Source organism: Pezoporus occidentalis, unplaced genomic scaffold (assembly GCF_034315485.1).
Source record: "Pezoporus occidentalis ecotype Australia unplaced genomic scaffold, CSIRO_AGI_Poc_V1 ctg200, whole genome shotgun sequence".
Lineage (NCBI taxonomy): Eukaryota > Metazoa > Chordata > Aves > Psittaciformes > Psittacidae > Pezoporus > Pezoporus occidentalis.
In genome coordinates this window covers 762,768-768,796 of record NW_026913857.1, presented here as the reverse complement: position 1 = coordinate 768,796, position 6,029 = coordinate 762,768, and the positions used below count along the sequence as shown (strand labels likewise).

Genomic DNA, 6,029 nt, shown 5'->3' with positions numbered 1-6,029 from the left:
GGCTGTCAGTGATTCTTGAACGCGAAAGTTTTATCTGCTTCTTGCAAACACTGATTCTGCCAAAAATTCATGCACACACATACACACACTCAAAAACAGATCCGAGCAAACATTATTTCCATTGTGCTTGTTCTGCCAACCCTGTGAAATGATCAAAAAACAGGTATTTAAATGGGAGAGGGAAGGAAAATTTTGCTAAGGGTGTAGGGGAGGGAAGCAGCTGTGATGTTAAGTGTTTTTACATAAACTACACAGCCTCCATTGTTATATACTATCCCCCCGGCGGGTGTCTTAGGTCAGCTTCTGGACTCACTTCTAGAAAAGAGGATGAATGCTAACTTCAGTGAAAGATTCGGGGTTCAGCCCTGGATCCTATAGCAAGCCCTCTGAGTATTCTTTGTGAGAACATAGCTAAAGCTGCATGGGCCCTTTGAACACCTAGGAGAAAAACCTTACTGCTCAGATTTGTACTGTTTGGTTTATGGAGCTCCCTCATTTACATCAGTAGAAATTTCACATGTGGAAATTCAGGAGCCAGGTCCCTGCAGCCAAGGCTGAATGCTGGGTCTGAGCAGTTCTCTCCTGCTGTGGCAGCTGTTCCTCTGCCCAAAAAGCAGATGCAAAGATTCATTTGCAGGCCAGTTAGCATTTAGTTTGTTTGTGTGAGGTCATACCCTCTAACCAGCAGCAAGCAACAGATTCCCTTAGTTAGCCTGGAGGTGCAGAATTGTTTTGAGTGGCTATTACGGGTGCAGAAAAGTTAGGTTGTGCAGACAGGGCTGCAAATGCCACAGCTGAAATAAACCTGCATCTTTGAGCTCGGATGGACGTGTGCTCCTGAGAAAGGAAATATGCTTTCAGCTGGTGAGAGAGGCATGGGGTTTTCACGTTTTTCAAACCAGTACATTCCAGAGTGGCAAGAGAAGGAGGAGAGTGACCTACAGGCTAGGCAGAGATGTGATGATATAGGAGCCACTGCCTGAACCGGTCACAGCTCTGATGAAGGTATGGCTCTTTTCTATGAAAAGGCTGACTGTTAGGTGTTTTTTCTATTTTCAGTTTATAACAAAACAGGAATCTCCTGGTGTCCTTGACAAAGTCAAAACTAGTGGGAAAAGGTCTTTTTCTTTCCTTTAACGACTTACCCTTCTTTCTGCTGCCTCACTGTTCAGAGACAACTACTCCAGACCAGCACTGGCTCAAGGACAGCAGCATCTTATTTCCCCCCTTGTCACCTGCTGCCTTCTATTCTGGTGTTGGCTGTGCTCAGACAGATTCTTGATAAGGAGAATGGAGGTGAGTGAATGCTGGTGCATCTCACAGCTGAGGCCATCAGAAAAGCAGCTTTCCTGGTTTTAGGATGTTTGACACCTTTTTTTAAAAAATATGCCTTCTGTGTAGTGGAAAAAAAATCTGTAAATGTTGAAGGAAAAGGGAAAGGCTGAAACCAGTGACACAAAAAAGCAGAGCCTCATAGAAATGTCCCAGAAGGCTTCAGGCTTGATTCCCCTCTGAAGTGACTGTATATAGGTTCAAAGCAGTGCTGAGAATGCACAAGGCCTGCTCCAGGCACAAGCCAAGTAGCTGGTTGCACCCACAGAGGGGAACAAGATGCCCGTGGCTCTTCTGTCTGGCTTGGGCAGAGGCTGCTAAGGGAGGGTGAGAACAGGGAAGAGCAGGAAATCCAGCTCTCAGGTGCCTCCTGGCTCTGCTCCTCCTTCTTCTCCTCCCCGTGGCTGCAGTCCTTTGGCTCTGGTAGCAAAACCTGTTTTGCCTGAGTGGCAGCAAAGCCTGTATTGCACTGAAGAAACATCTGCCAGAATGTCACTGCTGGCTCCCGTGCACGTAACTGGGTGAGAGCGGGTGGAGGGATGCACCAGTGCACCACCTTACCCCTGAGGAGACCAGTAGAAAGACCCCTGTTTCACATGTAGCCCCCAGGGTTCTGTCTTTTTCAGGCTGCAAGACTTTCTTAACCTCCTCATCCTTTTCCAGCAGGGACATCTTACATGATCAGGACAAGATACAGCTCTGCTCTCAGTCAGTCCATAGATTCCCCACTAATCATTCCTCGTTACACAAGGCTGACAATTCAGGGACCAGAGCACAGGAATAGGGGGACCAGAGTTTTGGAGTAAAGAATACATTAAATATAGCCTCCTTACTCTTTCAGAGATTCACCAGTTCCCATTGACACAGATCACCTGAAGGAGCTGCAGAGAGAGAATTTTTTTCCCCTGGTTAGTGAAAGATAAAAAGATGATTCCCAGCAATTGCCAAAGAACACCAAGTTAAGAACTAAATAGGGTAAAAAGGAATGGGCTGCAATATATGCTCAGTCTTTAGTAGATTTCTTTAATGCCAGTCTTTAGGGGCAGACTTTGCAAAAAATCCCTAATTATTTTAGCTGCTTAATCTGGTCCAAAGTAGGCTGTTGGCCAGCCTGTATGCTCTACGTATGATCTGGCTTAGCTAATCTGATAAATTCCAGTTTATTCTCTGGGTAGGTCCTGCAAATCCAGGACTATTTTAATTAGAGAAGCTGGGCAGCGACAGTTTATTGGGTAGTGGAGGTAAATTCGCAAGTCCTTGGGTCAGTGCTCGCCAGAGATGCAGGTCATTTGGGTTAATGAGTTGCCACTGCCCTAAATGATGGCTTTTCCTTCATCTCACTGCTGTTAGGCTGTTTTTAGCCTCTTTTTACAGATGAACAGGCCTGAGAATATTACTGACTTCAGTCTTGGTCTGTGGTCCTAGCACAAAGCACTTTTTGCTCAGTCCTTTCTATTTTCCAGCCCTGGTTATGCTGGCTCCTGAACCTCTGTGAACCTAAATACAAAACAAGCATTGATTTCTAAGAGAGAGGATTTGGATCTTCAGTTTTCCTCATGTTATTTTTTTTGCAGTGGAGCCTGCTGATGTAAAGCTTCCAGGCGGCAGGTACTGTATCCATCTTGCAGATGACGGCTTGGTCCAGGAATATCTGAGGTCAGGGGGAGCATGACAGACAAAAGAAACTGTGGTCCATGGTTGCTTGAAGAGAAAGGCGGCTTGAGAGCCACTGAGTGTCTGAAACAAGGCAGTAGAGATGAGGTGCTCTGCCTTCAGCCACCCTATCTTCCTCATCACAGAGCAGGCAGCTTCTGTTGCACATGGTATAGCTCCATTTTCATTGGCAAGAGGCAACCATGCAGAGTAAGTTCTCTTCAACCCCATTTGTCATTCTTTCTATCTGATGAACTTCATGCCACCAAAACTGAGGATGAGGTGCACAGAGCTTGCCAATTTCCAATGCAGATTATTTGATAGAAAGCAAAAGCTTCTGTTCTTTTTCTTCAGAAGGATAAGTGAAAAGTGCCTATACTGGGACAAGAGACCATAAATAAAGCTGAAATAATGGGAGATCACTCAAAAATTCTCCACGCTTTGAAAATATTTCCACTCAAATTTGTAACGCTGAAGAAAGTAGAGTTTTATGTAAGAAACAGGCTGCAGAATAAGGACATCCATGTCCTAGCCCTATCTCTGCCCTAAACTTTCTGCAAATAAAACCTTTTCTGGCTGGTCTCTGTTTTGTCTCTTGTGCAATGAAATTCCTTGTCCTCCTTTCCAGCAGAGCCACTTGTGAAAGGTTTAGATCTGTATTTGCAAGGTGCTGCTGCAGGAGTGAAAGAGCTGACAGGGAAAAGATGGAACAGGCTTCCCAAAGAAAATGAACCAAAATGCAGCCCATAACTCTCAGACTTGTGGGTACAGGATGATGTCCTTGTGTGAAGGATGTGGGGGAGAGCTTTTAGGCCCGTTGCCACCCCAAGCTGGGAGCATGGAGCCAGGCAAGCTCCTCAGCACGTCTCAAACTGCATTTTAAGGACAGTGGAGAGGGAGCCCCGCTGGGATTTTTCCCTCCTGACTTTATCCCAGTGCTGGGGTATTTTGCTGATGTGGTGGAAGACACTAACACCTTCATGTGCCCCATCTGTTCCAGTGAGGAGAGTACAGCTGAATGCTTCAAGGGTGCCCAAGTGCAGCTTGGGAACGCTCCTTGCTTTATCCATGGTGAAGCAGTTGGCATCAGCCTAGCTCCCTGGCACCCAGAGGGGGGAAATCCTGAGGTAAATTCAAGTAGACATGATGTTAGAAAAGAACTAACCATTAGGGCAGGTCGGGGTCGCCAGGTCTCCCAGCAGGGACAGGTGCCTGCCACTCTGCACATGGCCGTCAGCCAAGGACTTAGCGGTGGGACTCATGCCAGTCACGCATGAAAAGCAGACACAGGACTGGATCTGCTGCGACTCTACCCCACCAGAGACAATAAGTAGTTTCTTTTGCTCTCACTGCCTTTCTCGTGCATGCCTGTTTGCAGACACAGGGTGTCTGGTGCCCAGGTTGCTATGTGGCATCTCCAGGGCAAGCAATGTGGTTGGTGAGGATGCTGGAAGATGCTGTGAAGTCGGTGGTGACCCTTCATGATGCTGTTGTTGCAGCCTGGAGAATATTCTGCGTGTGCCCATCTGGTGAAGGGGGTGGGGGCAGCAGGAGGAGGCTGAAATGGGCCTCCAAGTCAGAACTGATTTCTGGCCTGCATGCAGCTATCTGTACATACAAACCAGTATTTGCATATGCAAGTATCCAGCTGTGCATGCAGCCACTTGCTATGCCAAGGCAGAGGCAGATGTGTGCATGTTCAGTGGATCCTACTCAGAGCTGGCTCACTGAAATCATGGTTGCTGTTTCTACTTAACTCTGAGTCCAATTATCACGGGAAGTATCTGAAAATCTAGCAAGCACATTGTATGATAACTGTAAATGTTTTCTCTAGCCCTGTATTTTTGAGGTTGTTTGATTTGCATCCCCACATCTTCAGAATGTACTTCTTAGTACATTCTTTTTAGTACAAAACATTGAATATTTTCTTGCCTTATAAGATAGAGTATGTCTGTGAGCTCTTTGAATGCTATGCCCTATGTATTTCAGAAGGGCACAGGCAAAAAGAAAAAGGAAATTTGTTCCAGTTACAACAAAAAATGCACTTTTTTTTTCTCTTCATGCCACCTCTTTCTCCCTTCTCTACCTTCTCTTCTCTCATCTGCTAAATGAGATGTTTCCAGTTTCATTCAACACAGGATGGCAGTGGTAGAGCTTGGCAGCTATGGGAGCAAATGACTTGCAACCAAAGGACAGCTTGAAAGGCAAACATGCAATTCACTGAATGTCTTGGCAATCCACAGTCTGTCAGAGGCCCTTTCCAACTTGTGGCTAAAGGGCATTGGACAGTCCCCTAAATAAAATGCATTTTGCTGTAGCATAGCAGCTGACCATGCTGACTTCTCTCATCTCTTACATTTTCTCCTATTTTCTTTTGCATTTTCCATGTGTATCGTTCTGCTGATCCCAGTTCTCAGAAGTGTAGCAATACAGCTGCTGTGTATTTTTTTGTTGTTGCCTTTCCTGCCTTGGCACCTGTAGCCACTGTAACTAAGCACTTTACAGTAATCTTAAAAGCCTTCCAAAAATACTGTGACTCATTAAAACTGACTCAATAATAAAATCAATGGCAGCCTTCTATCCCTTCTGGAAAACTCATCTGCCCTGCAGTTCCAGACAAAAATAAACTAGATAGTTTTTAGGCATTTTTTTTTTTCTTCACAAAGCTTAACTGAAGAAACAAATAAAGTCTCATGTGATGTTACGACCATCAGACTTTGAATTTTTAGGAGTTATCCCTGTGAACACATACACTCTTTCTGTGCTTCTTCTCTATTGTCAGTCCTAAATCCAAGATTGTGGAGTTTAAGAAAAGCACTGAGCTAGTGTTGTAGCAAATATTTAACAAAAGAGAGTGATAGGGAACAGTTTTGTCACAGCAGCATTTGCTAGACAAAGAGCTGCAGTCTCTGCAGGTGGAATGTGCACAAACACATGCATCATCATCCATATGTGTGCTTGCTCCAGGCAAAGATACATCGCTGGAAAGCATCAGGACAACCAGATGATGTCTTTAGCTCTGCTTCTGCTTCACCCGTGACCTG

The 6,029-nt window shown here is 45.3% G+C and overlaps 1 long non-coding RNA gene across 1 annotated transcript; it reads right to left on the bottom strand.

The window, feature by feature from the left end:
* Nucleotides 1-731: 731 nt before the first annotated feature.
* LOC134163508 (uncharacterized) lies at nt 732-5,603 on the bottom strand. The gene is made up of 3 exons (XR_009964751.1): nt 4,151-5,603; nt 2,166-2,213; nt 732-1,277 (listed from the first exon to the last, which is right to left on the bottom strand). It is a non-coding gene; the product is annotated as an uncharacterized LOC134163508 (long non-coding RNA).
* Nucleotides 5,604-6,029: the final 426 nt, after the last annotated feature.